This window comes from Taeniopygia guttata, chromosome 36 (genome assembly GCF_048771995.1).
Source record: "Taeniopygia guttata chromosome 36, bTaeGut7.mat, whole genome shotgun sequence".
NCBI lineage: Eukaryota > Metazoa > Chordata > Aves > Passeriformes > Estrildidae > Taeniopygia > Taeniopygia guttata.
Window position 1 is genome coordinate 2,242,862 of NC_133061.1, and position 13,138 is coordinate 2,255,999.

At 57.6% G+C, this 13,138-nt stretch overlaps 1 pseudogene; it reads left to right on the forward strand.

The window, feature by feature from the left end:
- The window catches only part of LOC140681475 (uncharacterized), a 198,655-nt pseudogene that overhangs the window by 7,069 nt on the left and 178,448 nt on the right, over positions 1 to 13,138 (forward strand).

A 13,138-nucleotide genomic window follows, 5' to 3' on the forward strand; every position in this document is an offset into this window, starting at 1 on the left:
CAGCCTCCTGGGGGCCGGGGGCCACTGCCGGCCCTGCCCGGGGCTGGTGGGCTCAGGCAGCGCCCGGCGCTGAGCCCCGGCTGCCCCACAGCCCCGGCCCGGCCCCGCAGCTCCCCACAGGCCCCCAGCCCTGCTCCCGGTCCCGCACCTCTGCGCCCGCTGCTGCCGCTGCCCACCACAGAGAAACCCCTGACATCCTGACCTCCTGCTTTTCCTCTCCTGGAAACTGGGAATTCAAAGTATCAGCTGGCAAATTGTCAGGATAAGACCCTGCTGAAAAACATCCCAATCCTGAGTATTTTTCTCTTCCTCCTCTTTGCCATCATCCTTTTTCTTACCACACACATTCCTCCTGCTGCTTCTTGCCTGAACCATATTGCTGCACACTCCCCTTCACCCAATCCCTTCCCAGCACACCAACACCATCCATCCCCTGTTGTCCAAATCCCTTCTCCCCTTCCCTTATTGCCCCCCTGGGTGTCCATGTCCTTAATTACCTCTAAGGGAATGTGCAAAATACCTCACCATTCTCCCAAGGGACCATTCAGAGACATTTTGGGATCATCATCCCTTTGGCCAGGAGCCCTCCCTGGCTTTCCCTTTTCTCCCCTCCATGGGTGCCCTGCCATGTTCACTCCCCGAAGATCCCAGGGCACTCACTGATGAGATTTTCAGTGCTCTCTCCCTGCTGACTCTTCACAGACCCCCCTGATGTGTCACTCGTCTGTCTCCTGGTCACTCCCGGGTCCCCAATCAATCCCCGGTGCTGCCGCCAGCCAAGGGAGCCGATCACCCAAAGTGGGTGAGGCACCTTCAGCTGCACTCCCTGCCCCAGGGTGTGCGGAAAAATTGACATCACCAGAGGATTCTGTCCACAAAGCAGACAGAGGAGTCCTGTGAAATTAATTTAATTTCTAAGAATGGGAGAGGCCATGGGACATTCCCCATGGGATCTCTCCAATTGTTGGAGGACACAGCCTCCCTTTCATCGTAATTCTCCTGGCCACATCTCCCTCTGCTTTCCCCATTGGCTGAAGCACTTGAGAGCTACAGACTTCCCAATCCACCTACTACATACCCACCTTAATATGCTCCCTGCTTTTATATAGCAAATGATATTCATGGCTCTGTTAAGTCTTTGTTGTTCTTCTGGAAGTTCATGAATAGAGCAGGGCCTTGGCTGAGCAGCAGTCTGTGTCATCAATTAATAACATTTTCTAAAATCAATTCCTTCTCCTGTCACTCCCTTGTGTACAGCTCCCTGGCCCTCTGAGCCTTCCCCAACTGGACTCCCCACCTCGGCCCCATCGCCCCCGCGAGGGGAATTTGGGGAGGTGGGAGTGGGGCAGCGCCAAGGCCGGGCCCCCCCGCGCTGTCCTGGCGGGAGCGGCTGCAGTGGGGACCGAGTGCGGGCGGGAGCGGCCGAGAGCCCAGCGCTGCCCCAGCCCGACCTGCCCCAGCCCCATCCCTGCCCCTCGGCTGGGATGCTGTGGGTCTGGGGGAAAGAGGGAGCCGGCAGTGGGTGCTGGGCCTGGGGGCAGGAGGAGAAGGGAAGGAGAGGCAGGCTTGAGGAACAGAATGGTCAAACGATTCAGGTGACAGGAGAAGGTGGGATTGTGCAGGAGAAGGAGGAATAGCAGGAGGAAGAGGAGTGTGAAGAAGAGGAGAGGCGCAAGAGGAGGAGGAGGAGGAGCAGAAAGAGGAAGCAGCAGAAGGTTCCACCCCTCCCTGTGTCTGCAGCCTCCCCCCAGCCCCAGGAGCGTTTCTCCCCCCACATGCAGCAGGTGACTGTGGAGGGGGATCCATGATTTTCACGGGATGAATCTTGGTGTTTCTGAGCTTGCTTGGGCTAAATATTGTTTCCTTGGTTTTATGTGGCAGCTGAATCTTTATGTTTTGGAGGAGGTTTTTGCTGACTTGTGATGTTTGGGGACTTTTTGATCTGTATCTTAAAGTTTGTGGGATTTTTGGGTAAATCTTGATATTTTGGAGGTTCTTACAGACACAAGATTCCCAATGACTTCCTGAGATGAACTGGAGCACGGAGGAATCTCCAGTCCAAGGTGCTCTCCTCTTGTTTTTTTTCCCAAACCAGGATTTTTCATTCCCTGGGCGTGTCTGGATGGAGGAGGAGGAAAAGCCCCGGAGATGCTGCAGGAGGAGGAGCTGCAAACCCAGCCCAGGGAGCTGCGGGGAGGAAAGAGCCCCCCTGAGCCAGGAAGGCGGGCGGAGATCCAGTCAGAGCTTGGAGCTGGTGAAGTCTCATGGCAAGGAGAAGCCCCACAAGTGCTTGGAATGTGGGAAGGGTTTCAGCTTCAGCTCCCACCTGATCCGGCACCAGAGGATCCACACTGGGGAGAGGCCCTTCCGCTGCCCCGACTGCGGGATGGGCTTCAACCGCAACTCCAACCTCACCGTGCACCGGCGCATCCATACCGGGGAGAGGCCCTACGAGTGTGGGGAGTGTGGGAAGGGTTTCAAAGACAGTTCTTCCCTGATCAAGCACCTGGTGATCCACACTGGGGAACGGCCCTATGAATGCTTGGAATGTGGGAAGAGCTTTGGGCGGAGCTCAGCCCTGAGAACACACCAGCGCATCCACACAGGGGAGAGGCCCTACGAGTGTCCCCAGTGTGGGAAGAGGTTTCGGACCAGCTCCGGTGTCCTCCTACATGAGCGGATTCACACAGAGGAGAGGCCCTTCCGCTGCCCCGACTGCGGGATGGGCTTCAAGCACAACTCCACCCTCGTCACCCACCGGCGCATCCGCTGGGGGGTCAAAGCGGAGGGGATGGAATCTCTGTCATGGATGGGGGGCACAAAGGGGGTCCAGGCCCAGTGCTCGGGGGGGTCGGTGCACGAGGGGGGTCTGGTCCCTGTCCCGGTGCACAGGGGTGGCGCTGCCTGGGGGGTCCCGGTGCTTGTGGGGTTCCCAGGGTTCGAGGGGGGTCCGGTCCCTATCCCGGTGCTTGGTGAAGGGGGGGCAGTGCCCGGGGGGCTCCCACTGCTCGGTAATTGGGGGGTGTCAGAATCCAGGACATCCCTCTGGCTGCCCTGGATGGCTCGAGACCCTGGCAGGGGCCTCGGAGACCTTGGCATGGTGTCAAGAACACCGGTGGTTTTGGTTGTAGCCCCTGGAGAAAATTGGCAACTTTGTATGAGGAATTACAAGGCACAAGGGTTTGAGTAGCGTGGTAGGTGAATTAACACAGGGTGGAAAAGTAGAATTTTAACACTTTAAAATACGGGGTTCAATGGGACAAGGTGGAGGGATCTGGGTGTGTCCTGACCTTCTTCTCCTTCTTTTTGCCCTCCATGTCTTGCTGTGATGGTGACACTTTTCTGTTGGTTGAAGGTAGAGACACACTGTCCAACATAAATGATAGATATTGGCACGTTATTGTAAACACAGTACAGGTAGTTTTTAGTGTAGAAGGCAAACAGCGCCCTGAGGGCAGGGAGACTGCCACAGACCGACCTGCTAGACAGAGCTCAGCAGAGCGGACAACGCTGTTAGAGAAAAGGGAAAATAAACGGCCCTGAGAAGCAAAGCTCCGCATCTCGACTCCTTCTCTGCCCGCGCGGGCTGGGAGAAAAGGACTTTTCACAATCTCGGGGTCATCTCGACCCCCAGAAAACCGAGAGGGGGTCTCCACTCGTCCCAGTGCCCGGTGAGGGGGGTCAGTGCTCGAGGGGGGTTCGGGGGCACTGAAGGGGGTGCGGGTGTGGTTTTTGAGGGGTCCCGGCGCCCCCCGGGGCAGGGTCAGTGCTCAGCAGCGGGGGCTGCCTGGGGACCCCCCCGGCCCCCAAATCACAGCCGGGTCTCCTGCAAGGCACTGAGGGGAGGCTCGTTCACCCCCCCCGTCCCCACCAGCGTCGCCACACGCCTTCCCAAAGTGTCCCCAAGTGCTCCCAAAGTGCCCTCAGAATGTCCCCGAGTCTCTGCAGAGGTGACACCGGCCTGATGACAGCCCAGTGGTGATGTTGCTCTGTGCACAGCAGCCTCGGGATGTCCTCCATGGCTCTTTGGCACCGCTCGGCCACTGCACAGCCACCGTGGCCAGGAGAGGGACAGAAGCAGAGGGTGTTGATGTCCCCAAGTGTCCCCAGCAGGTGACGCGTGGCCAGGCGGGCACTGGCCTCCCACAGCTGCTCAGCCTCGGCCGCTGTGGCCACCAAGGCCGCACGGAAATCAGGACACCTCTGTTGTCCCCTCCAGGGCAGCCTCGATGTCCCTGAGCCGGCGCTGCAGCTCCCGGGGGAACGCGGTGGCTTCGTCACACGCGGCCACCAAGTCCCCCAGCAGCCCCAGGTACAGCTCCAGCCGCTGTCCCCTCCCGGTGGCCGCATCCCTGCAGGCGTCGCGGAGCTCGGTGGCCGCCTTGGCCAGCCGGGCCCAGCTGTCCATGAGCCTGTCCAGCACACGCCTGGCGCTGGCCAGGGCTCTCACACAGGCCCAGGTGGTCCCTGGGGTGTCCCCCAGGTTGGCCAGGGTCCAGCCCAGGGAGGGGACAGGGCGGTGGCCCGGGGAGGGGACACGGTAGTTGCGCAGGGCGTCCTGGAGGTGAAAGATCAAGGTCCCCACAGCCACCCGCAGGAACTCTGGGGACACGGCCAGCAGCACGTCCCTGTGCGGCCTGGCCACGGTGGCCATCAGACCTCTCAGGGTGGCCACCAGCTCACCCAGTGTGGCCACCACGGCCACCATCGCCTCCAGCAGCTGGTGGGGGAACAGCTGGGGAGGGGACAGGGGAGGTATCAGGGGCCTGGTGGCACTTGTGGCCTCCTACAGTGGCCCCTGTGCCCTCCTGTGGTCCCGTGTGTCCCCTCCCTGGAGGGCTCTGCTGTCCCCTCTGTCCCTTTTGTCACCCTCTCATCTCCCACTGTTCCCCCCCCCCCGTTTCCTCCTGCCACCCTCGGTCCCCTCCACCCCTCTGCCACCCCCGTGTTCCCCTGTCCCCTCTGCCACCCCTCTGCCCCCTCCCCCCCGTGTCCCCCCTGTCCCGTCCCACCCCCCCGCCGGGATTGTCGCACCTCGCGGGGCTCCATGGCCGCTGGGGACACTCCGGGGAGGGGACACGGCCGGGGACAGTTGGGGACACGCGGGAACGCGGCGCGGGCGGAGAGGGGAAACAGGAAGAGGTGACGTCATCGCCCCGGCCCTGCCCCACCTTTGGCCGCTTTTGGGGGGTCCTGAGGAGATTTTGGGGGGTCCTAGGTGAGCTTTAGGGGGTCCCAGGTGTGGCTTGACGAGTCCCATGTGAGGTTTGGGGGGTCCCAGGTGAGGCTTTGGGGGGGTCCCAGGTGAGGTTTGGGGGGTCCCAGATGAGAATTCCCGGTGATTTGGGGTTTCCCAGCTGCCCAGGTGAGGTCTAGGGATCCCAGGAAAGGTTTGGAGATCTCAGGTGAGGTTTGGGGGGTTCCAGGTGAGGTTTGGAGGGTTCCAGGTGAGGTTTGCGGGGTCCTAAAGAGATTTTGGTGGGGTGCAGGTGAGCTTTAGGGGGTCCCAGGTGAGAATTCCCAAAGATTTGGGGGTTGCCAGGTGAAAACAGCTCGGGGGGAACGATGGGGGAGGGTCTGGGGAGGTTTCGGGGTGTGTCCCATAGGTGGGGGCGGGGCGGTGAGGGAGGGTCCGGGGGAATTTGGGGGGGTGGGAGCGGCAGGACGAACCTCCAGACACTGACCATGCCCTCTTTAGACCCCGCCCCGTGTTTTGGCCCCGCCCCTTGCTGCTGGACACGCCCACCGATTGCCCCGCCCCCCCCAGGCCCCGCCCCTCCCAGTTCCCAGCTCCAGGTTCTGGCCTTGCCCCCTCCTGAAGCCCCACCCCAAATGAGCCTTGGCCCCGCCCCCGGATAGATTTTTATCAATGGAAACCAAAAATCACCACAAATCGACCCAAAAATTCAAACCCAGGGGAGTGGGGGAGCAGGACCACACCTGTGATTTTGGGGGGCTCCAGGTGGGCTTTGGGGTGGTCCGAATGAGTTTGGGGGATCCCAGGTGTTCCTGGGTGGCTCCAAGTGGGTTTTGGGGGAGTCCTGGTGCGTTTTAGGGGTCCCAGATGGATTTAGAGGGGGATCCAGGTGAGTTTCAGTGGGGTCCCAGTGAGTTTGGGGGGCGGGTCCAGCTGTCCCTGTGTGGGTCCAGGAGATCCTGGGTGGGTCCAGGTAGTTTTTGGGTAGGCCGAGGTGGTTTTTGGGGGGATCCAGGTGTCCTTGAGGGAAGTTCAGATGTCCCAGGGTTGATCCAGGTGTCCCTGAGGAATTTCCAGGTGGTTTTGGGGGTGTCCCAGGTGTAATTTTGGGGGATCCAGGTGTTCCTTGGGGCTCCTGCTGTGTGTGTCACCTCAGCAGCTGTGATGTTGTGATGTTCCCCCCCTCCCCAGGTGTCTCATCCCCCAGGTGCTGTGATGTCATACATGACATCACCATGTCCCTGCACAGGTGGCTCTGTGTCCCTGCACCCACCCAGGTGTGACATCACCTGTGTCCAGGTGTGACATCCGTCCCCAGGTGTAACATTACCTGTGCCCAGGGGTCACTCAGGTGTCACTCAGGTGTCCCTCAGGTGTCCCTCAGGTGTGGAATTGTGTTATTATATGTTTTATTATGTATAATTTCGTTCCGTGTACCCCCCCCCGTGCTCTGTAGCGACCCCCCCGGGTTTTCCCATCTGTCCCCGCGGTTTGCCTTCCCGGGAAAGTGCAGAGTCATTGTGTTTACATCTCAGGCCATCTGTCAGTCACGCGGCGGGGTCGGCAGACGCCCTGGGACCCTCCACCTGTCCATTCCCCATTGGATGTACCCCTGCACCCCACTGCCCTCAGACCCCCCGTGGCATTACCCCATTGGCTGCCCCGGGTTTCCCCTGTTCGGTACTTAACCTGCGGGCTGGGGACGCCCCGGGCTTTTCTCTTGCCCAGCCCCTGCGTGCTGCTGCCGCCCCGCTCCCCCGCCGCGGCTTTTCTCTCTGCCGGCCCCCGCGTGCTGCTGCTGCCTCTGCTGCTGCCGCCACTCCAGACGACCCTGCTGCGGCTGCTCCGCTCCGTGACCGCTGCCGCCGCTCCCGCCACGGCACCCGCGTGAGTCGGCCACCGCGCCGCAGCCCCACGCGCCGCCTCCCCTGGCTCGCGGCCAGCTCCGAAGCACGCTGCCCCACCCCTGACCGGCAAGGTGGCACAAACAAACTCCAGCACGGCGCACCGCAGCCTTTTCGGTTTTTGCTTTCCCAGCCAAACTGCAATAAACCGGAATTCTGCCTGTGAGAGAAAAGTCTCTCTCCTTTTATTCTCCGCGGGACACGCCTCTGCTCTCAGACCCACGTAGCCCCGGCCGACGCCCGTGAGGGCTCGCCGGAAAAGACGGAAACTGCCCGCGCTTGCCTCCCCCCACTGAGCTAGCTGGGACAAAGGGGGGGAAAGAGAGCACTACGGCAGTTGTGGCGCCCAACGTGGGGCTTGGGAGCTCCAGGCCACGGACTGAGGACCGCTGAGCCCCAAGAGGCTGATGGATTTACCTCGTGGACGTTACAACACCCTCGCAAGCTGCGGTTCCGTTTTAAGGAGCCAGGGCTTCCAGAGGGCTTGGACCTGCAGCTTTGGCTTGCACCGCTGAAGTTCGGTCCCCCCACGGCGAAAACTTCACAGCTGGACTTTTCGTTTCCCCTTTGGACGTCGCTGGACCCGTGGTGAGTTACCGGGGTCCCCTGGGCTGGGTACGCCTTGCTCCTTTTGAGGTGGATTTCTCTTTCTCCAACAAGGGGGTGATAAGATCCCACATTTTTTCTCCCGCTGCAGGGAGTGTGTAAGGGCAGGCTACCTAGCTTTCCGATAGAGGTTTTTTTTTTCTTTTGTTATTTTACCAGCCGCGAGGTTCGCGACACACTTTAACATCGACATAATGGGTGCAAAATTGTCTGTGTCGCACGAGAGAATTTACGTTCAAATCCTAGGAATTCTAGTTGGGGGAGGAAAGAGATGTAAAAAGTCAGACGTTAAGCGTTTTGCCCAGTGGCTTTGGCAGTCCTTCCAGGACATCTTGCAGGCAAATTTGTACCAAATTCACTTCTGGGACCGAGTTGAAAAAGAAATTGCTCAAAAGGACGACCAGTCCCTCTCAATTTTCATCCATCTGGCAATCCAATTGAGAAATATTGTCAAAAATAACTGTGAAGGGAAGCCAGAGCCACCGCAGGGCGAATGCTGCCCCCCAAGCCCCCCAAATCCCCCAAACTCCCTCTCCTATCCCTCTCTCCCTAGCCCGGGGATTCTCAGACAGGTATCCCGGCAAAACCAGCCGCAGGCAGATTCTGGCCTCTCTGTCAACCCCCAGGTTCCATCACAGGACAATGCTGGCATCGCCCTGCACCCTTCCCCTCCCCAAAGTTGCTCTCTTTGTACAGTCCTGCCCCATAGTAGTAAAGTTGTGAGTTTTAAAACCCCAGATCCCTCTCCACAACCTTTCCCTGACCTTTCCCAAAATAATCCCCTTCCCTGCCCCAGGGCACAAGATGGAGGGGACCGCATGGCATGCCCATCCCCCTCCCTCCGTGCTTTGTCTCCCAACGACCCCTTTCACCCTACAGCCAACCCCTCCCACTCCCGAGACTTCTCCACCCACTCCTCGCCTCCACCCCCTTCTGGCACCTCCCCTAATGAATCATTCATCAGTCCTCCCTCTGACCCCGCCCCTAGGGGTGAGGTAACACCAGCCACACCCCCTAGCCCTGGTCCTGCCTTCGCCCTCCGTTCCCACGACCCGCCCTCTGGTTCCCATGCCTCGGTTCCCGAGGTGGGGGGGGGGGTGCGGGAGGAAGTGGGGGGGAGGGGGGAAGCCGCGACCTGCCGCAACCCCCGCTCGCCTTTTCTGCTGCACCGGTCACCTACATGCCGCGGCAGAGGGGCAGACCCCTGGCACAGTGGGCCCCTATCCCACAGGCTGTGATTAGGGATGTTTGCAAAGCCCAAAAGGAGTTTGGCCGGGAAAGTGAATACTTTAGGGGGCTGTTAAAAGTCACAGTTTCCTCCAATGAGTATGTCCCTGCTGACATGCGTGCTCTGTTTTTGTGCTTGCTTACTCAAGCTGAGTTTTTGGTATGGGAATCCATATGGAGGCGGGAGGTACGAGATGCATTACCCCAGCTTTGGGCAAAAGCCGAGACCTCCTCCGACACCGATGGAGGCATGTTAACCATTGATCATCTGTGTGGGATGGGGGAGTGGGACGTGGCAACAACACAGGCTGAAAAGATTCCAAGAGGGGCACTGGCAGCAACTGCCAAGGCGGCAGAAAAAGCATTTTTTAAGTTAAGACCCAGTGGTCCTGTTGTTAACTGTTTTTCTCTCAAGCAGGAGACACAGGAATCTTTCGTTAGTTTCATAGACAGGTTGTACAGGGCAGCTGAAGCACAGGTTCCAGAGGAGGGATTGAGGCAAGGCATGGTGAAGCAAATCGCCCTGCAGAACGCCAATGAGGCCTGCAGACAGGCAATGCTGAGCCTGCCCCTCGACCCAGAGCCAACACTCCAAGACATGCTGGACGTGTGCGCTCAAAGGGTCACCCTGCCATCAAAGGACCCTCAGGGGACACCCCAAACACCATCACGGAGAGTCTCCTTCGCCGAAGCCCACACACCATCCGCGGCCTCAGCTCCTGCACACCGCTTCACTGGGCCACCACCCAAAGGTTACCACCCAGGAAAGCCCTGCAACCTCTGCAATAAGAAAGGACACTGGGCATCCCATTGCCCCCTCAAAGAGGACTTCTTACGTTTTAAAAACCTACAGCAAGGGCAAGGTGCCTTCAACCCAGGGGGACAATCAAAAAACTAATTTCCCAGCGCAGTCCCTCCCTGCGTGAGGACACAAATTTGGTGGGAAACATAACATCAGGGGGCAGGAGGGACAACACAGTAGCATACCCACCTGAGGACAATAACTCTAATACCACACATGACATTACCGAATTGCACAATAGGGGAACAAGAGCTGGTGAACCAGCCTGCGTGGGGACAGTCAGGAATTTCATCTCACAGGCATGGCTTGGTCGGGACCCCGACCATCCCAGGCCCATCCTTAACACCCAGTCCAACTTCTCTCCATACAGGTTGGCCCTAACCGAACCCCTACTGCTCAGGGACAGCAATTGGCACTTTGTCACAGTGGACACACAGGACCCAGGGACCTGGAGGAAACTCCACAGTAAGTACATCATCCTTGGGGACACAAAATACACGCCACTCGACATCACTATCGCACCCAATTTGACACCTGCAAACCCTAAACATCTGGTGCTGTGGCTGCACTGTGCTCACCCGCCAGTCTACTTTCCCAAAGGGCAAATCATCGCCCAGGCCATACCTGTATCTGGGGCCCCCATCTACCCAGAAGACCTGTGGATGAAAACCGCAGAGAAGATCTACGAGGTGTGTCAGGCCCAGGTAATTGGGAAGGATAGACCCAAAATTGAGTGTTACATATGGAATGGCGGTGAGCACAAGTGGCTTAACGGCCTCTTGGACACAGGGGCAGACGTCACAGTCATTCCCTCACGGGATTGGCCATCGCGTTGGGAGTTGCAGGACGTGGCTGGACACATTCAAGGTGTTGGAGGGGCACAATTGGCAAAACAGTCAAAAAACATCATCAAATTTGAGGGGCCAAACAGACAGACAGCTTACCTGCGTCCGTTTGTTCTGGATTACATGGAGCCCCTGTGGGGAAGGGACCTGATGGCCCGGTGGGGGGTCTCATTGACCATTCCTACCCCCCAGGTTATTCGGGCAGCGGTCACTGAGGAGCGTCCTACCCAAAAGCTAAATTGGCTCTCTGATATTCCAATCTGGGTAGAGCAGTGGCCGCTCAATAAACAGAAATTAAAAGCGCTCCAAAAACTCGTGGCAGAACAACTTCCAAGGGACATATCCAAGAAACAACATCTCCTTGGAATTCCTGTCTTTGTCCTGAAAAAACCAGGCAAAGACGAATGGCGGTTGCTCCACGACCTCCGTGCCATCAACAATGTGATCGAAAATATGGGTCCACTCCAACCAGGGATGCCGTCCCCCGCAATGTTACCCAAAGATTGGGAATTGGCTGTGATTGACATCAAAAATTGCTTCTTTCATATCCCACTCCACCCAGACGATGCACCAAGTTTTGCCTTCTCGGTTCCGTCCGTCAACCGAGAAGCCCCAATGGAGCGGTACCATTGGCGAGTGTTGCCACAGGGCCTCAAATGCTCACCCACCATCTGCCAGCGGTACGTAGCTTCATTGCTGACCCCAGTCCGTACAGCCACCGAGGGCATGATCATCCAACATTATATGGATGATATCCTGATTTGTGCTCCCAATGACGATCTCCTTACACACGCGCTTAACCTGACAACCGATGCGTTGGCTGCTAAAGGGTTCGAGCTGCGAGAGGACAAGATTCAAAAGATGCCACCCTGGAAGTACCTGGGCTTGGAAATTACCAAGCGGACTATTACTCCGCAAAAATTGGCCATCAAAAACAAAATTCGGACCCTAGCAGACGTCCAGCAGCTGTGCGGTTCTTTGAACTGGGTGAGGCCATGGCTAGGCATTACAAACAGAGACCTAGCACCTCTTTTTGATTTATTGAAAGGGGGGGAGGAGCCGAGTTCTCCCAGGGAACTCACCCCAGAGGCCCAAGCAGCTTTAATTAAGGTCCAGGAGACAATGTCTGCCAGACAGGCCCACTGGTACGATCCGGACCTGCCCTTTAAATTCATCATATTGGGCAGGCTACCGCACCTCCATGGTGTGATATTTCAATGGACAGACACCCCAGGGAAGGGCAAGGGCCAAGACCGAAGGGACCCACTCTCCATCATAGAATGGGTCTTCCTAAGTCACCATCGGTCCAAGAGAATGACAAGGCCACAGGAGTTAGTAGCGGAACTGATCCACAAAGCAAGAGCGCGGATCCGAGAGCTAGCTGGATGTGACTTTGAATGCATTCACATTCCCATCAAATTAGAATCAGGCCAATTCACCAAGGCCATGCTAGAACACCTGTTACAGGAAAATGAATCCCTGCAGTTCTCTCTAGACAGCTACACAGGCAAAATTTCAGTTTTGAGACCAGCCCACAAAATTTTCGAATCAGAAATTCAATTCACATTGTCCATCAAATGAATTCAGAGCAAAAAGCCACTCAAAGCCTTGACAGTGTTTACAGACGTGTCCGGGAGTTCTCACAAGTCTGTGATAACTTGGAAAGACCCCCAGACACAGCAGTGGGAGGCAGATATTGTGGAGGTGGAAGGCTCCCCTCAAATAGCTGAGTTGGCTGCTGTCGTCAGAGCCTTTGAGCGATTTTCTGAACCTTTTAATTTAGTAACTGATTCGGCATATGTAGCTGGTGTAGTGTCTAGAGCGCAGGATGCTGTCCTGCAGGGTGTGTCCAACGAAGCCCTGCACAAATTGCTCTCGAAACTGATTCAGCTAGTCTCCCACCGAGAGCAACCCTTTTACATGATGCATATCAGGTCACATACCAACTTGCCAGGGTTTTTGGCCGAGGGCAATCGGCGTGCCGATTCTCTCGCTGCCGCCCCGGCTCAGGTAGCACCGCTCCCAGATAAGTTCCAGCAAGCTAAGATCAGCCACCAGCTTTACCACCAGAATGCGCCCGGGCTGGTCCGGCAATTCCACCTCACCCGTGACCAAGCCAGAGCCATTGTGGCCACCTGCCCGTCCTGTAAGTCGCTCCCCCTACCATCAGTGAGCTCAGGGGCAAACGCTAGGGGTCTGAAGTCCTGCGAGGTATGGCAGATGGATGTTATTCACATCCATTCCTTTGGGAGGATGAAGTACGTCCATGTCTCTGTAGACACTTTCTCTGGGGCAGTCTTTGCTTCTGCCCACGCAGGGGAGCAAGCCAAAGACATTGAAAAGCATCTGATACAGGCCTTCGCTATGCTGGGCGTCCCAAAATTGATAAAAACAGATAATGCCCTCGGGTACACATCCAAGGGATTTGCCAGCTTCCTGCAGCAATGGGGAATAGAGCACAAAACTGGCATCGCATATTCCCCGACAGGTCAAGCCGTGGTGGAGCGGACTCATCAGAGTCTCAAACGTATGCTGAAACAACAAACACCAACTATGA